This window comes from Nomascus leucogenys, chromosome 2 (assembly GCF_006542625.1).
Source record: "Nomascus leucogenys isolate Asia chromosome 2, Asia_NLE_v1, whole genome shotgun sequence".
In the NCBI taxonomy this organism is placed as follows: domain Eukaryota; kingdom Metazoa; phylum Chordata; class Mammalia; order Primates; family Hylobatidae; genus Nomascus; species Nomascus leucogenys.
Genome location: NC_044382.1, coordinates 33,490,604 through 33,509,178, shown reverse-complemented (window position 1 = coordinate 33,509,178; position 18,575 = coordinate 33,490,604).

Genomic DNA, 18,575 nt, shown 5'->3' with positions numbered 1-18,575 from the left:
GATACTGTTACTCTCTCACATTTTCAAGTGATATTATAAGGATTGCAATTCAGCCTTCCAAAGATCCATCTGGGCTACCAGACATTGCTCCTGAAAATGCATTTTGCTTTGGAAATAGAACTTAAGAGTTAAAGGCCCCTAGACCACTGCAGCACATTTCATCAGCTTGGTAAGTGACTCTCCTGTTTCCTATTGCTTGAATGGGCAGCCAGATTCATATAGACACATTATGCCCTTCCCTGTGGCAGAGGTACACTACTAAAGAGAAAGAGAGGAGAGAGAGAGAGAGACATAAAAAATGAAAGGTACTTAAGCAAGCAGGACTACTACTGCACTCTCTAAAAGAAAGATGGTTCCAGTGAACATGATGTCTGGAACTTTAGTTTGCCCAAATTAAAGTGGAACATAAAAATAAGAAGGAAAGAAATCTAATTTCCATTTAAAGTTGATATCAGTGGTAGTTGTGCAATATTCTTTTGTCATACCTTCAGGTGATGGACCTGCAATGCTGCAGAGCTGTGGTAATTCAAAGGTAGCCAGGGGCAAGAGAAATAGAAAACTCACATCTGCCAAAATAGATCTGAGCAGTGAGTTGGCCAGAGAAATGTGGCAGGAGAAATAGCAGGATGCAGTCTGAAGAAGTAATCAATTGCAATTAATGGTGCCTGCCTGCATAATAGGAAATGGAGAGGAAAAGAAGATTTTGTATTTTCTTTTCTCTGAGAAGAGTTGTGGGAGGATGAAGCTTAACAGTGACTAGTCAATCCTTTTTTATTCTTATGAAGTCAGAAAAACTATTTTGCCATTTATATTTCAAAAGAAAAATCGTGTCCTGTTTGTATTTTCTCTAAGAATAAAATATAGACTTGTCCCTCTATCCTACTACATAAGCTAATTATACATTTTTTAAAAATTCAAAATCATGTTAATTCTGTTTATTTTTATTTCTGTGACAAGGATTTTGCCTCAGAGGGGTAGACAGAGCACTGGACTCAAAATAAATCACACTGATTTTATCTTGGTTTTTGTGATTATAAACTGGGCATCAGGCACCAGACATAGAACACTGATTCCTTCAGCCTGGAAAAGTTTTACCCAAGAAGAGATGCTGAATTTATCTTAATATCAAAACTCCTTTTAGAAAATGAATCATCACCTCTGTGACAGAATCCAAAATATTGTCCTACTTTCTGTCTTTTACATTTGCCCACACAAATTTTTATGGATCTTAAATTCAGTTCCCTCGCTCTAACCTCTGAATGCATTCCTCTGGGAGGAATAGGTCTAATTCCTATTCCTAGTCCCTAGGACATAGTCCCTGAGAGATTTAGGTCTAATCCTTTGAGGAATACAGACAATTATAGTTCCATATTAGGCTATGAGAGAGCTAAATATGCTAAAGTAAATAAAATGATACAAACCATAAAAGAAAAAATGAATCAATTAGATTTTATCAAAATTTGACATTTTTCTCTTTCAAAGACATTATTAAGAAAATGAAAAGACAAGATACGGAATGGTAAAAATAATTGAAATACATTACCTGACAACACAGTTTTATTCAGAATATACAAAGTGCTCTTACAAATCAATGATAATAAAAATAATCTAATAAAAATTAGCAAAAGATTTTAGTATACTTCACAAAAGACAATATATGCATTGCCAAAAATCACCTAAAAAGGTGCTCAGCATCATTAGCCATCAAGATATTGCATGTGAACATGACGTCTGGAACTTATTTTGCACTAGTCATCTAGTTAACACCACAATGAGAAACAACTTTACACTCACTAGAATGTCTATAATAAGGACAGAAAATAAAAAGTGTTGATGAGGATGTGGAGCAACTGAAACTCTTATACACTGCTTATGGGATCATAAAATATAACAGCTCTGAAAAAAAGTTATCAGTTTCTTAAAAAGTTAAATATAATCCTAGTATAAGTGTCAGCCATTCCACTTCTAGCTATCTATCCCAAGAAAAATAAAAGCACACAAGGACATGTACGTGAAAGTTCACTGAAGCTTTATTCCGAACAGCCAAATACTGGAAATAACTCAAATGTTCATCAGTAGGTGAAAAATGGATAAACGAAATATGGCATACCCATAAAATGAAATACTATTCATCTATAAAAAGAGAAAAATTTATCAATACACATAACAAAATGGGTGAACTCAAAATCATTATTGAGTTAAAAAAAACATGTACAAAAGAACACATAGTGTATTATTCCCTTTACATAAAATTATTAAATATGCAAACTAATTACAGTGACCAAAAGCAGATTGATGGTTGCCTGAGAAGAATGCAGGATGGAGTGGACTGCAAAGGTGTGTATGAGCATCCTTTGGGGATGATGGAAATGTTGTGTTTTGATCAAGGTAGTGGTTTCACAGGTGTGTATATCTGTCACGACTCACTGAGTGGTACACTACAGATGTATGCAAAACATTTGAAGTGAATTATACTTCAGCCAAGTTGACTTAAAATAATAAAATAAAAAAATAAGTAAAATGATGAGCTCTGAGCTTGGCTCAAAGTGAAATATCAAAGGAATATTATCCTTCTTATTGTTTCTGCTGTATTATCACCATACAATTGACATCTGACTCTGCCCCATCCACATTTATAGCTTGTTTCCATTCTGCTTTGTGCTCAATGGGTAAGACAGTATTAGGCCAAAGGTAGCCCTTCCTGAATTACTTAATAAAACTCTCTTTTCCTAAAAGGGTAAGTAGGAGGATCAAATGATGACATCTTATATGTGGAGGCAAACTATAAATACTCAGTTTGGTAGTTTTATTATTATTTGTTTACTCAGCTGATAGTCCCTGAGAAAGCCAGCACTGTTTCTGATGAAGGAAAAATAAGTGGACCAAAACCCCGCAAATTTCAAGCTTTCTCTCTGCCCTTCTCATGGTTCCATCTACCAGTTGAGACTTGGAATTAGCAAATCTGATGGACATTGAGTGGGCTTGGATTCGAAGCTTGGTTCTACCACTCATCAGTTGTGTGAACTTCAAGGTACTTAACATCTTTTAGACTCAGTTTGTCATCTATACAATGAGCAGAATAGTAATGCCTGATACAGTGGTTCTGAGAGTTTTAAAATATACATATATATTGCATAACACCTTTGATTGAGTAAACTCACAGCAGATGACTGAGTAAACTCACAGCAGATGGTAGTTGTTCCTGTATTTTCCCCAATGGTCAGGTATTATGTGTATTTGTTTAGCCACAGTGAGAAGCCAACCCTGGAGCTATGGATCCATTTATAGTGTGTGACACAATGTTGAGGTCTTCTTTTTGCATCTGTACTTTCTCACTTTGTGTTTGAGACATTGCGTGCTAAAGGTCAGAGTGGAAAAGGGTCATACTCTATATTCACCATTCACTCCTCTCACTGCAGGTAATTTCCTCTGTCCATGTGCTGTTAATGATGTGATTATCAGTTCTGGTGGCCAATCATATGACCTAATCATAGCACGGAATCACACTTAATTCATCTCTCTCAACAGCTCCAGATGGCATCTGAACACTCATTGGTAATAAACAGGGAGAGAGTATTAAAAATAAAAAAAGACTTCTCTATTCAACTTGGATAATTACCTCAAAAATAATAATAATTCTGAATCCTCTCCATAACCCATATGGAAAATTCTAAGATTATGAAGAAAAGAGATGCTAATTAGCTATTTTCACTTTACCTAAAAAGAACAGGACCAAAGGCATTCAGTCAGGAAACTAAAATCACATCTTCAAAAGCAAGTTTGATTAAGGAAAAAGTGAGACAAGCATTCAACGGCTTGCTGCAAAGAAGCAAGAACTCAAGCAAATGTTAAGGTAGAAAATGGGCCAAGGCAAATGATTTTAAATCATCCTAAATTTAGGGAAGTATAGGGGGGTGCTCTTTGCTTCCTGTAAGTGAAGACCTCAAAGCATCAATTGTATTATGCCATAGGATAAAGATACAAATTTAAATCAAAGACTATAATGAAGGCGTTATGATTTTTTAATAAGAAGAATCCAACTTCCCCTTGGTATTGCTTAAGTTGCAGAAATGTCAATATTTTGAGTGTTCAGTCTTTCAATGAGTAATGATGACAATAAAGTGCCTGTCACCCCAGGAAAGCTAAAATGAACCATTATGGATCCCTCTACAGGCAGAACCTCAGGTCTTGATGGACATCCTGTGGAGTTTTAGGTACACTTACCAGAAAATGCTCTTGTGTTACATGTAGACATGCTTAATGAGGCAAAAGATAATGGATTCCTTTTAGGCACAGAAAAGCTGCTAAAGGAAATGAAATCAGGCTGGAAAGTTGGGATTTATTGGGCTTTTGTCCTTCCCAAATCAGAACTATATCATCCTTATGAAAATATTAGCAATGTGGCTGAGAAAAATGAGACAAAGTAATTACCGCATTATTTAATAACCTTGCTCTATTTAGAGAAAATTCTCCTGTGAAACCTGTAGAACTCTACACATGAATCTATCATAGCATCTGTAATCCTGGGACCTCAAAAGTACAATGGCTGAATTATGAGGCCTTGTCTTGTCTGTGAAATGATGGTTTTATTGTATTTTATGTATCATAAATCCTAAAACTACTTTAAAAAAGTAATTGTATAGGGAAATCTGTCATTTCCTCCTCTCTGTTGTCTATTCCCCTTTATTCTGGTAATAAAATCTGGATTTCCCAAGATATTCCTACTACCTCTTAGTCTGTATAATTTCTAAGACAGTGGATGCAAATTCTACCTTCACAAGCTCTATGCCAGCAAGTAAGAATATTGTGTCCATAGACCACAATACAACCAGCACATGGTGAGAACATGCTAAAATTGAAGCACACACAGAGCAAAGCAGACCCAGAAGATAGGGATATAAGCTCTAGTGTTATAATTTGAGGGCCTGGACCCAATCAGACCTGAAGCCAGAGCACTCCTGGACTCCCTCATTGTCAAAACCAATAAATATCCTTATTTTTTTATTTACATTTTTTGCTTAAGCCAGATTGAGTTGATTTCTATCACTTGAAACCAAAAGAGTCCTAGCTAATAGAGGAATGCAATTCTTATTCTTTAAAGTTAGATTGACCAGCATCTAGTAAAAAAGTGTTTAGTTTTCTTCACTTAGAAACTTAATTGAAGAGATACCACGGTTTTTGGGTCAGTGTCACTGCCCATCAGAGAAGGGTGATGTTAATGAGCTGGTGATGATTAAGAACTAGAGATTTCAAGGAACTTAATCCTTTTATAGCCTGAGAAGGGCTGTAGGAAATACATTAGACCCAGAAAGAAGATAACTTGGAAGTTTTTTATTGCTAATAAAAGCCTGCCTAATTTCCATAGGCACAACTGGAGAGAAAAAAAAAAAAAGAAAGAAAACTCTTGACTGGCAGGAATAAAAACTGCATGGAGACAAAAAAATAAAAAGATGACATTTTTTTTTAATGGTACTTTGATGTTCCTCCCCTCCCCCCTTGCCACTGCCCACAGTACTTACAGGAAGGCAGTAATTTACTGAGATCTAAAAATGTGCAGTATGTTTGATTAAAGGTCATGCAAACATTAAAAAATTTCACCAAAAATCTGAGACAAAGAAATAGAGATGACCAGCTCTTCTCAGAACCACTCAAGTATACTTATAAGTTTATTAATGGCTGGTGATTCAAATTTTCCCTTAAGAATGTATGGAAAATATATGGCAAGGTGACAAAAGCTGAGAAGTATTATTTTTGGCATCCATCATTGCTTTATGGGCTGTCAAAAGGAGTCCTTGCAGCAAAAGCAAAAAACAGCACACCTCCCACTTTCAGCATTAGATAGAATGGAAAACAATCATGGTTCCCTAGCCTGTCTTGAGCTAGTACCTGCCTAACTCTCCATTTCTACTAGCCCAGGCTCTCGGGCACTTAACTCTCGCCATACTGAATTGCATGGAGCTCCTCAAAGTTATCTTGCTGCTTCTTAGCTCCAGATTTCTCCATTTTTCCAGAAGAGCCCCTTCCTATGACTCCTGCAGCCCGACCAAACACACTCCTTCTTCACCTAGGTAACCTCTATATATACTTTTTTTCCTCTGAGAAGCCTTTCTTGACTCTCCTGATTAGGCTGAGGACCACTGATTAGCTCTAGAAGCTTCTTGAATTCCGATTCCACATTCCCCAATGGCAATCATCACAATGCCATGTAACTACTACTATATTGTCTATCATCCAGTGCTAAACTACACATTTCCTGGAGGTAAACATGTCTGTCTTTTTCATTATTGTAGCCTCTGTCCCTAGACCACAATAGATGCTCAGTTCACATATCTTACATATTCATTGTACATCTGGATGCTTAACTCACTTCCAGGATTCTTCATTACAGTGGAATAATCCTTGACCTCAGACCAAACCGGATGCACGTCCTAATTCAGCCACTTAACAGCTTCAGGACTTTGTTCAACCTTTCTGAACTTACTTCCTTATCTTTAAATGGGGCATGTATTCTTACTTCAGAGTACTGTGATGAAGATTAAATTAAATACATCGAAAACTTCTGGCATTAGCAAATTTCAACAAACATCTGTCCTTTTTCCTTTCTGTCATCTTCTTTGTTCTCCCATCCTTAATGAGTTCCTGCCTCCTCTGCGTCCCTGCCTTCTCCATTATGGCTTTCCCACACCACCCTTCTCCTTCTACCTTTATCTGTATCTAGTGCTTTTATCTGTATCCTTGTGCCTTTATCTGTATCTTTATCTTGTGGTAACCTGTAAGGGTCATGCACTTTGGCATTTCACTTCTAGTTTTCCAAAGTACTTTAGCAGACTATTGCCAACCAGAGAAAAAGTTTCCACTGTTCTAAACAAATTAAGAAAATATGAGTTTTTTCAGAAAGCTTGTTTTTTCCATTTAAAACACATGAATTACATCACAAAACACCGTCTCTATTAAAAATACAAAAATTAGCTGAGCTTGGTGGCACATGCCTGTAATCCCGGCTACTTGGGTGACTGAGGCACGAGAATTGCTTGAACCCCCGAGGCAAACATTGCAGAGAGCTAACATCTCACCACTGCACTCTAGCCTAGGTGATAGATCAAGACCCTGTCTCAAAAAATACAATACAATACAATACAATACAATACAAGAATTGTTTCTAAAAGAAATAAATGAGCTGATTATTGTTTATTGTTCATTTTTCCTAAAAGAAAGAAATGAACAGATTATTCCTCATTATGAGTTTAGGTTCTCTTACATTTTAGTATTAAATCTCCTTTTGTTTACTAAATGAAAATAGATTATATATATTTTAATATTTTTACTTGCAAAATTCAAAAGTGATAACCCAATGTAAGGATGCAATATTTTTAGTTTTGTTATGTGAAATTTAAAATCTGAGAAACACTATCACAGATTCCCCAAAACATGATATGGATTGGGAAAATTGGGGTTATGTAGTTGTAAGAAACAAAACTCAAGTTCCAAAGGAATTTACTGATGTGTTAGATAGTCTCCAAGGACACCTGAAAGAAACACATTGCCAACTACTCATGTTCTTGTGAAGTTATCTCCCCTTTAACCTGGACTCATTCTGTGGCTCACTTATAACTAATGCAATTCAACAAAATAAATGCTATTTGACTGCTGAGGCATACTTAGAAGAGATTTTGCACCTTGGACTTTTGGTACACCTGCTTGAATGAAAGTCAACCACCATGTAAGAAGTTGGACTATTCTGTGAACTGATGTGCTGTGGGGAAGGCAAACTTATCATGTGAGGGGGCATATGGAGAAAAAGAGATGGCCAGACAGCCCCAGCTATTCCAGCCAACCCTGCCAAGATGCCAGTTATGTGAATTAAAAAACCATCTTATATATTCTAGACCCAATAGATGTGATGTGGACAGGAAGTGAGGAATCCAGCTAATAGCCAGAACTTAAACTCATCAAGCCATCCAGTAAGACCTGCCATCCCCTCTGTGCTGTGTCCCAGTTTCTGACTTATAGAACCAAAAGTTTAATAAAATCATTGCCACTAAACTCAGAAGTGGTATGTTATGTATCAATTGATAATTTAAAGAATTTTAAGAACACAGAATAGCTCATACAATTGAAAGAGAGGCTTAAGAAGTAGGTCTCTGAAAGCACATGAAACTGGGGCCTCTGGGAGCTTTAGTAACAGAAACAAATGGACAATCTCTTTTGGACTCATCATCACACTGTTTCAGCGTTTGAGTTACTCCAAACAAGATGAAAATTCCAGAGAGAGACAATCTGATAGATGCAGCTTATCAATTGTTTCCATTCTTGTACCCAGGGTGGATTTATCCCAGCTAAATCACTTGGACTAAGAGTTTTGGAAGAATTATTTGCCAAAGCAAAATCAAGATGTTCTAGCAGATGAAGAAAAAAATGCATTGGGTCAAAATAACAACAACCAAAAAGTAATTCCGAACATAAAGACTATTCTTAATTGCTATTTTTTGACTCAACCTCTTTGGCTTAGAGGCAGAGCATGCTTAGTTAGCTCTCTCTCAAAATGCAAAGCAGTTAAATATAAACCTTCAAAGAGATTTATATTTAAGCAAATCTTAAAATACGAGCTCTAGAAAAAAAAAAGTAGCATTTTATTGTTTAAGAGAATTTGAACTTAATTTGTGTCTAACACTTAAACAAAGAGAATTACCCTCTTTGTAGCCTTTGGAGGAAGCCACTTGTGTTTTCTTTGTCTGATTGTTCAAAGTGCAATCACATTTCTACCACAGGATGCTTTTCAAGCTAACAGCAGATGAGGAGTTACACAGCAGAGGGAAGCAGTTCATCATCATTTGTTTTTGTAATTGTTTGGAGCTGAGCACCTTTCATTATGTTCAATGGACCCTCCATAGCCATGCTGGGAGGGCCGCCATGAGCACAGTGGGTTGGGCCATGAATCAGGAAACAGCTGTCTTTTGTCTGAGAAGAGAAAGCCGTGAGTTAGGAAATACTCTCTGATCAGACAAAATCAGCATGGATGGTGTCAATGTGAGTGGGCTCTCTTAGTTTAAAAGATTCTTCTATGTGGAACTTTCAGGAAGAAAGGCGATACCCCACACACAAATTGACCCTTTTCTTTTTCCAGATCAATTATAACTTCCAGAAGAATGATACCTATATCCATAATAACTCCATTTTGCAAAGAAGGAAATGTTCAAACAACTTATTAATATCTGATTTAAATGCAACAAATATTTATGAGGTCTTTGTTAATTGCCAAGGTGTGTAGCTAGGCATTGAGGTACAAAGGAGACCAAGGCAGATGAAGTCGCTAACTCCAGGGAGCTTACATTCTATTAGGAGAAGCAGGAAATTAACAAATAAATCATTTTAATAGTGATACATGCTATGAGGGAAATGCAAATAGCTTTGTGGATGAGACAAATGAGGTAGGAAGTGTCTAGAGAAGTCAGGGACTGCCTCTCTCATGTAGTAACAATTTAACTGTGATCTAGAGGAACAGAAGGAGTGATTCAGAAGGAAAACCTTGTAGGCAGATGACTGTGAGCACAACAGCCCTTGTCAGGGGGAAAGCTCAACCTACACACTCCCAGAAAGCTGATGTGTCTGGAGCTAGGCAGGATGTAGCCAGGTGTGGACTTGCAGAGCATGGTAAGAAGTGTGAATTTTATTCCATTTGCAATAAAAGGCCATTGGAGTGTTTCAAGTGAGACGTGATGAATACATTTTAAAAATCACTGGCTGCTCTGTGGAAGATCAATTGGCAGGGTCAAATCAGAAGCAGCGAGAAGACTACTTCAGAAATTCAGGTGAGATTTGGTGTTGCCTTGAACTAAGATGATGGTAGCGGCAATGGAGAAAAGAAAGAAAAAAGAAAAGGAAAGAAAAAAAGATATTTTGGAGGTAGAACAAAAGGGCTTTGCTAATAGATTAGAAGTTAGAGGAAGGGAGGGAAAGTAGGAAAGTGAAAGTATGAGCAGGAAGAGAGTAGATAAGAATGATACCCTGATTTACTATTTTAATAACCAGGTGGTTGGTAATGCTATTTATTGGAATGGGGAACATATGAAGGAGGATAACATACAGGGGAAAAAATAAAAAGTTCTATATTTGGCTGTTACACATACGATAACTAGGAGATAGCCAAGTAGAGAAAGAAGGTAAGAAGGAATATGGGTACATCAGCCTTGAATTTAAACTTTGGAATGTAAGAATTTATGGGAGGACTTTGACAATACCATGGAAACGTTTTCAGAACAACTGTCTCTTCTGCTGTTACCTTCCAGAGAGTCTCTGGGACAGCTTTTCTTTAACCTTATCTCGTTGCATCAGAATCACCTTCAAAGCATAATAAAAATTCACGTGGCTGAACTCCACATTGAATCAGTCTCCATAAGAGGGTCCGTGAACATGGGCTTAACAACTCCTCATGCGAGTCTGACACCTTCCCAAGTTTGAAAACCTCTGCTATGAGGTATGTTTATCAGGAAATTTTACTTCTTGACTCACCTTTCCTCCAAGCTAAAAAGACTTCCTTGAAATCTTTACAAGTAGTACAGTAATGCCCATTATTTCCTGGGTTAGTTCTCTGCTCTTCAGACATATAAGAAGAAACCAGGTGTACTGGGTGGTCCTGAGATCCTAAGGATTTGTGCCACTGCCACCGCCGATGTAGACAGAAGTGAGTGGAGGAGACCAGGGAATAAATTGTGAATTTTGTTTTTGGTTAAAAACCCCTCAGGCAAAACAAAAGTTAAAGTAATTTAAAGAAAAATGGCAATTTATTGCCTCAAAGATTTGCAGGTTTGAATCATAGACTGTAAGAGGTAAAGAGGATCTGGGAAGCAGCAGAATGGATAAACCAGCAGGATCTGACATCTCCCACTGGAGTTCACCCCTTGCCTTCAGCACTTAACCACGTACCCTTAGGCAAGTAAGTGACTTCACATCAGTGTACCTCAGTGGATGCCTCTGTAAATGGGAGAAATTATAATACCTAGCTCATAGGGTCGGAGTGAGCATTACGCAAAATAATAGAAAAAAGGTGGGTCCAAAACTACCCATAACCATAAAGGTAAATAACTTCAAGTCAGAAAAGACTACAAATACCATGCAATATGCTCATATTGTACATAAGGAAACTAAGTCAGCTACACTGGGGGCAAATGAGAAATCAATGCAATGTTTAAAGGATTGCACTACTATAGTTTGCTCTATAAAAATTTGAATTCATTCAGCATCCATTTCTTTGTATAAACCATATATCATTTAGAAAAAGGACCATTTGCTGATATTTATTTGTAAGTTTTAAAAAATAAGTGCCTTCCCACACTGCTAAAAGGCAGAAATGCTTTCAGAGGATTTCCTGGCTCATTGCACTGAGATCTTTTTGCAAATGAAACATCTGCCCACTGTGTGGTCTGGCCAAGTCCTCTTTCAAGTCAGTTGTCCGGAAGCATTTTAGGACAGGCAAGGTAAACAGACAGATAAGCATATGGTGATCAATTCAGAAAACCAATGTCGGTTTCCACTGTGTTAGGACCATCAACCAAACAGCTTTGATGCCCATTCACTTTGTGAAATCGCAGGAAAACACAAGAACAGCAAGTCTCCTGAAACTGTGTAAATAACACCCAGGCTCAGCTAACAAAAAGAAAAGCAACTGACGACTTGACTCCTTTAGTTCTGCTTTAAGTGTTCAGGGCTAGTTTTGTGCTTTGGTTATCTTAAGGCCTTTTTTTTTTTTTTTTCCTTTTTCTTTTCTTTGCTCAGAATTTTGATCAGGCTTGCTTATGAATCCTGGAGAACTCCCATTTTGGGGACAGAATCTATAAGAATGGAAATTGGTTTCTAGGCAGCCTGTGAACGATGGCCATGTAATGTCACTGGTGTTGCTGTTCTCATCTGATGGACTGCTAGTGCCTTATATCTGACAGTTAATGAGCTCCACTAATCAAACTGAGGAGCAAATACTACTTCCCACCCTCCCCTCCCACCTGAGGAGGGGAGGAGTGCTCACTCCTTGCCCTGGCAGATTGACAGTGCTGAATGGGAGCAGAATGAGAAGAAACCTGGAAGGTTAATTGAGGTAGCACCCAAAAGTTGTTTTTAAATCAATTTAATTAACCTGTGATCCCTTAAACTTAGAATATGTTGCAACCAGAATGAAGGAGAATTTATTCTATTTTTTTTAACCTCATCTAAGAAAACATAAACTGAGCAAGTCTCTGGGTAAAGAAGTAGTGGGGAGAGTGTTAATTACCACCTGGACTCTTCACATCTATCTTTATTCCCTGTGTATCTCAGAATAGATAGTTTCCATTCTTGGAAGAAGAATCCATAGCATTAACATCTGGTGCTATTGTCAATCATCCAAGTTTCTGGTAACACATTCCTTCACCAAATGGATGTGCTATTCACTCCTTATCAGGATTAGACATGAATAATACTGAAAAAGGAGACTATAGTAGTATGGTTAACAGAGTTGGTCAAACTGCTAGAGCCCAAAATTAGCCTCTATAACTTTCTAGTAGTTTGAACTTCAGCAAATTACTGAACCTGTCTTTATCTCTTCTTTCTCCCTTTCTATAATATAGTGTTAACAATAGCACATACCACATGAGATTGCGAAAAGAATTAAAAGACATAATGCACATGAGTTATCAGGCAAAGGATCCAGAACACAGTAAGCCCTTAATAAATGCCAATTATTAGCAGGATTTTTTAAATTGTTATTGTTGTTGTTTTGTGTAAGCCCGTTGCAAGTATGCGCTAATATATGTGCTACATGTACTGAGAAAGTACAGTTTTCAAGAGCTTCCTAAAAGAGGTCTGGGACCTCAATAATGGTAAAGAAGTACTCTTATAAGGCATCAATTTCAAAGGTCTCATCTAACCAGTTTGAGCACTAGGGCCAATACAATGAAGCCACAATTAGCCTATTACTGATTCTTGGGCATTAAATGCTTCTGCCTGCCATTCTGCCTGGTCCCTTTAAGCATTCTTCTCTCTGCCCCAGGCTAACACAAATAACAAGAAAACAATCTGCAACACTCTGAAAATCCCCATGTCCTTAGGATATTGCTTTCATAGGTAACCTTGGTGGTAGAGGATATAATTTTAGGTTAAGACACAGATGCTCAGTATAAAAAAAGTTACATGTTTATTTTAATGTATATTAAAAATATATGTGTAATGTTGAATACAATATGATCTTATAAATGTTATTGCCTAGCATATGGCTCTAGTAGGCATTTAAGTTTTATTAGTTTTATTTAAGTGAGGCAAATAGTCTAACATATAAGTAGACATATGTTAAATAGCAATATGCGTACAATCCAGATATGGCATAATTATGAAAGTTGAATATGCATGGCTAAAGTTTGTAAAATATAGGAGCATAGGAGCTTGGGCATTCCTAGAAAGAGAACTTTGCCCCCAACTCATAGAGGCAAGAACACAGTTGAAAGATTCCAGGGAAGGTGAAAGGAATCATTTCCCTAAACTAGATAAACGATGATTTCGCTTGGCCCACTGAAATCCCTTGGAGATGTCCGTGCTAAGAGGAAAGTAGTTTACCAATGTTTTTAAGCAATGCCACCACATGTGTGAAGTTTATAAAGATCCAGATTGGCATTCCTTCAATTCTTCAATTTTTCAACTAAAGTAATAGAGGTCTCATTGCTCATCAACACTTGCCCTAGCTGCAGAAGGAAAGATGGTGCACACAGTCACCAGCCTGGCCTTTAAAGTGCTCACCAGCTTTTGAGAAATGTGGACTGAAAGACTAATGATGCCAGGGCCTTGTCCTTTCTGGTTCTGCAAAAACACCGTTATTTTTCAGGTAATATTTTTGCACATTCTTTGACCTCAGCCTGGGGTGTGCTTCACCCACACTGTCTAGCTCCTCTCATGCTTTAGGTTTCAGCATTTCAGCACTTTACCTCCTCAAGAAAGTCTTTCTAATCATCACACTTAAATAGAAACACTCCTTTATTCATATCTTATCACCTTGTTTTTTTTTTATACAACTTACCACTAATTATAATGATTTAACTTGCTAGCGTCTTTGGGATTTTTCTTATCCCCCACTGAATATTGGTCTTATAAGGTGAAAGATTGTGAGTCTTAATCAAAAATTATATTTCCAGGGCCTAATACAACACATATACCATGGTGGGATGTCCTTTAAAATACATTGAATGAATGAATGAAGTGAATGGGTAAATAAGTGAATGAGTGAAGAGCTATTCAATCCTTACCTAAAAAGCACTTAGGAAAAAAGAAGTGAAGTAGAAAGTAACTGTAGTAGAAATCTTCTTTGAGAAAGTTCTATTTATGCATATAGCAGTTTTGGTCACAAGAGTAAGGAAAGCAAGACTTATTTTAATGTACACACTAAAATTCAATTCATTTAACCAAATCTCAAACACTATGTGAGCTGATTTCAATGAAACCACAAATTTCCCATCTCTATAGAAAAAAATAATTAAAAACAAAACAAAACAACATTAGCTGGGCGCGGTAGTGCATGCCTGAAGTCCTAGCTACTTAGGAAGCTGAGGCAGAAAGATCCCTTGAGTCCAGGAGTTTGACGTTATAATAATCCATGATTGTGCCACTGCACTCCAGCCTGGACAACAGAGTGAGACCCTATCTCTAAAATAATAATTATTATCATAAAGCCACAAATTAAGACTAGAGAGAACAATGATGAACTAATATGACGTTGCTAATTCAAGGAGGCAAAGATATCAAACATCAGAAAACAAGGACACTAGAATTTTTCACATGCATCCTCAGCAGCAGAGATTAGTGTGTTCCCAATTCAGAAAATGGATTACAGAAACACATTCCAAAATCACACTCAGTGCATTCTGTCAGCACCCAGATGGCAGTAGGCTGAGGATGGCTTACGTAAGTGTATTAGGCAGGGTTCTCTAGAGAGACAGAACTAATAGGATATATGTATACATGAAAGGCAGTTTGCTAAAGAGAATCGACTCACACGATCACAAGGGGAAGTCCCACAATAGGCCATCTCCAAGTTGAGGAGCAAGGAAGACAGTACTGGCTCAGTCCAAGTCCCAAAACCTCAAAAGTAGGGAAGCTAACAGTGCAGCCTTCAGTCTGTGACTGAAGGCCTGAGATCCCCTTGCAAATCACTGGTGTAAGTTCAAGAGTCCAAAATACGAAGAACTTGGAATCTGATGTTTGAGAGGAGGAAGCATCTAGCACGTGAGAAAGATGAAGGCTGGAAGACTAAGCAAGTCAGTTTCTTTCTTCCACCTTCTTCTGCCTGCTTTTTCTAGCTGCACTGGCAGCCAACTGAATGGTGCCCATCCACCATATGGCTGGGTCTTCCTGAGGGTGGGTCTTCCTCTCCCAGTCTGCTGACTCAAATGTTAGTCTCTTCTGGCAACACCCAGAAACACCCAGATACACCCAGAAATAATACTTTGCATCCTTCAGTCCAATCAAGTTGACACTTAATATTAACCATCACACTAGTCAAGTATTTGGGGGCCTTAACCAGTGTATTTTGATCCTGTTACAGTTTCCCTCTGTGAAGTGTTAGGCAGGTTGAGTGTTTAAGTTGAAGCCTCCCAACAAAGGCAAGATCACACACAGCAGGAGTTATTTCAGTTATTCCGAGCGGATGTAAATCAGAGTAGAAAAACAGCAAAATTGTCCCCTCCAAAGTTACACATGCAAAGATATTTGTGGGTTTTTCATTTTAATTGTAGCATCAAATACCCCTTAAAATGTAAAAATTAATTAGTTCTTACACAATAAAAGTCATATATGACAGACACACAGCTAGTATCATACCGAATGGGAAATAAAACTGAAAGCCTTTCCTCTAAGATCTGGAACATGACAAGGATGACCACTTTCACCAGTGTCATTCAACAAGTACTGCAAGTCTCAACTAGAGCAATCAGACAAGAGAAAGAAATGAAAGACATCCACTGTACAGGAAGAAGTCAAATTATTCTTGTTTGCAGATGATATAATCTTATTTTTGGAAAAACCTAATGACTCCACAAAAAAATTATTACAACTGATAAAACAAATTTGGTAAAGTTGCAGGAAACAAAATCAACATACAAACATCAGTAGCATTTTTATATGCCAACAGGAAACCATCTGAAAAAGAAACCAAGAAAATAATGTTATTTACAACAGCAGCAAGTAAAATAAAATACCTAGGAATTAACTTAACTAAAGAAGTGAAAGATCTCTACGATGAAAATTATAAAACATTGAAAAAAAGATATTATAGAGGACATTAAAAAATGGAAAGATATTCCATGTTCACAGATTGGGAGAATCAATAGTTTTAAAACATCCATATTACTGAAAGCCATCTACAGATTCAATGCAATTCTTATCAAAATGTCAGTAACATTCTTCACATAAATAGAAAAAACAAACCTAAAATATATATGGAACCACAAAAGACCCAGAATAGTCAAAGCTATCCTGAGCAAAAGAACAAAACTAGAGGAATTATGTTACCTGACTTCAAATTACACTACAGAGCCATAGTAAACAAAATAGCATAGTACTGCCATATAAACAGACTCATAGGCCAACACAACAGCATAGAGAACCCAGAAACCAATCCATATACCTGCAGTGAACTCGTTTTTGACAAAGTCCCAAGAATACACATTAGGGAGAGGACAGTCTCTTCAATAAATGGTTCTAGGAAAACTGGATTTCCATATGCAGAAGAATGAAACTAGACCCCTATCTCTCACCATATACAAAAATCAAATCAAAATGTATCAAAGACTTAAGTCTAAGACCTCAAACTATGAAACTACCAAAAGGAAACATTGGGGAAACTCTCCAGGACATTAAATTTGACAAAAATTTCCTGAGTAATACTCCACAAGCATAAGCAAACAAAGCATATATGGACAAATGGGATCACATCTAGTTAAAAAGCTTTTTCACAGCAAAGAAATCAACAAAGTGCATAGACAACCCATAGAATGAGAGAAAATATTTGTAAACTATCCATTTGACAAAGGGCTAATAACCATAATAGAGAAAGAGCTCAAACAACTCTATGGGGAAAAAAATCTAATAATCCAATTAATAAACAAAAATATAAATAGAAATTTCTCAAAATAAAGCATACAAATGGCAAACAGATATATGAAAAGGTGCTCAACATCATTGATAATCACAGAAATGCAAATCAAAACTATGAGACATCATCTCACCCCAGTTAAAATTGTTTTTATCCAAAAGTCAGACAATAATTAATGCCGGTGAGGATATGGAGAAAAGGGAATCCTCACACCCTGTTAGTGGGAATGTAAATTAGTACAACCAATATGGAGAATAGTTTGGTGGTTCCTCAGAAAACTAAAAATAGAGCTATCATATGATCCAGCAATCCCACTGCTAGGTATATACTCCACAAAATCAGTCTATCGAAGAAGTATTTGCACAACCATGTTTATTGCAGCACTATTTGCAACATCTAAAATTAGAAAGCAATCTAAGTCTCTGTCAACAGACAAATGGATAAAGAAAATATAGTACATTTGCACAATAAAGTACTATTCGGTCATAAAAAAGAATGAGATCTTGGCATTTATAACAACATGAGTAGAACTGGAGGTCATTACGTTAAGTGAAATAAGCCAGGCACAGAAAGACAAATTTTTCACGTTCTCACTTATTTGTGGGAGCTAAAAATTAAAACAATTGAACTCATAGAAATAGAGAGTAGAACAATGGTTACCAGAGGCTGGATAGTGTAGTGAGGAGTGAGCGGGAGAAATGGGGATAGATAATGGGTACAAAAATAGAGTTAGACAAAAAATAAAATAAAATCTAGTATTTGATAACATAACAGGTGACTATAGTCAACAATATTTTCTTGTATACTTAAAAATAACTAAGTGTAATTGGATTGTTTGTAACACAAAGAAAGGATAAGTGCTTGAGGTGATGAATGTCCCATTTACCCTGATGTGATTATTATGTATGGCATGCCTGTATCAAAATACCTCACGTACCCCATACATATATACACCAGGATCCATAAAAATTTAAAGCTTAAAAAAATTGGCCAGACATGGTGGCTCCCACCTGTAATCCCAGCACTTTGGGAGGCTGAGGTGGGCAGATCACCTGAGGTCAGGAGTTTGAGACCAGCCTGGCCAAGATGGTGAAACCCCGTTTCTACTAAAAATACAAAAATTAGCCAGGCATGGTGGTGGACGCCTGTAATCCCAGCTATCCGGGAGGCTGAGGCAGGAGAATCGCTGGAACCCAGGAGACGGAGGTAGCAGTGAGCTGAGACTGCATCATTACACTCCAGCCTGGATGACAGAGCAAGACTCCATCTCGAAAATAAATAAGTAAGTAAATAAATAAATAAATAAAACTTTAAAAATTAATTAGTTCTTGTTTATTACATAATTGAGTTAGAGAAAGAGCTGAAGGCTACCGATTCTGCAACCTTCCCCACTGACTCCTTCAAGCAGAAAATTGGTTTCACTAATAAACAACAATATTATGAGAAAAAAACAACTTTCATACCTAGTATC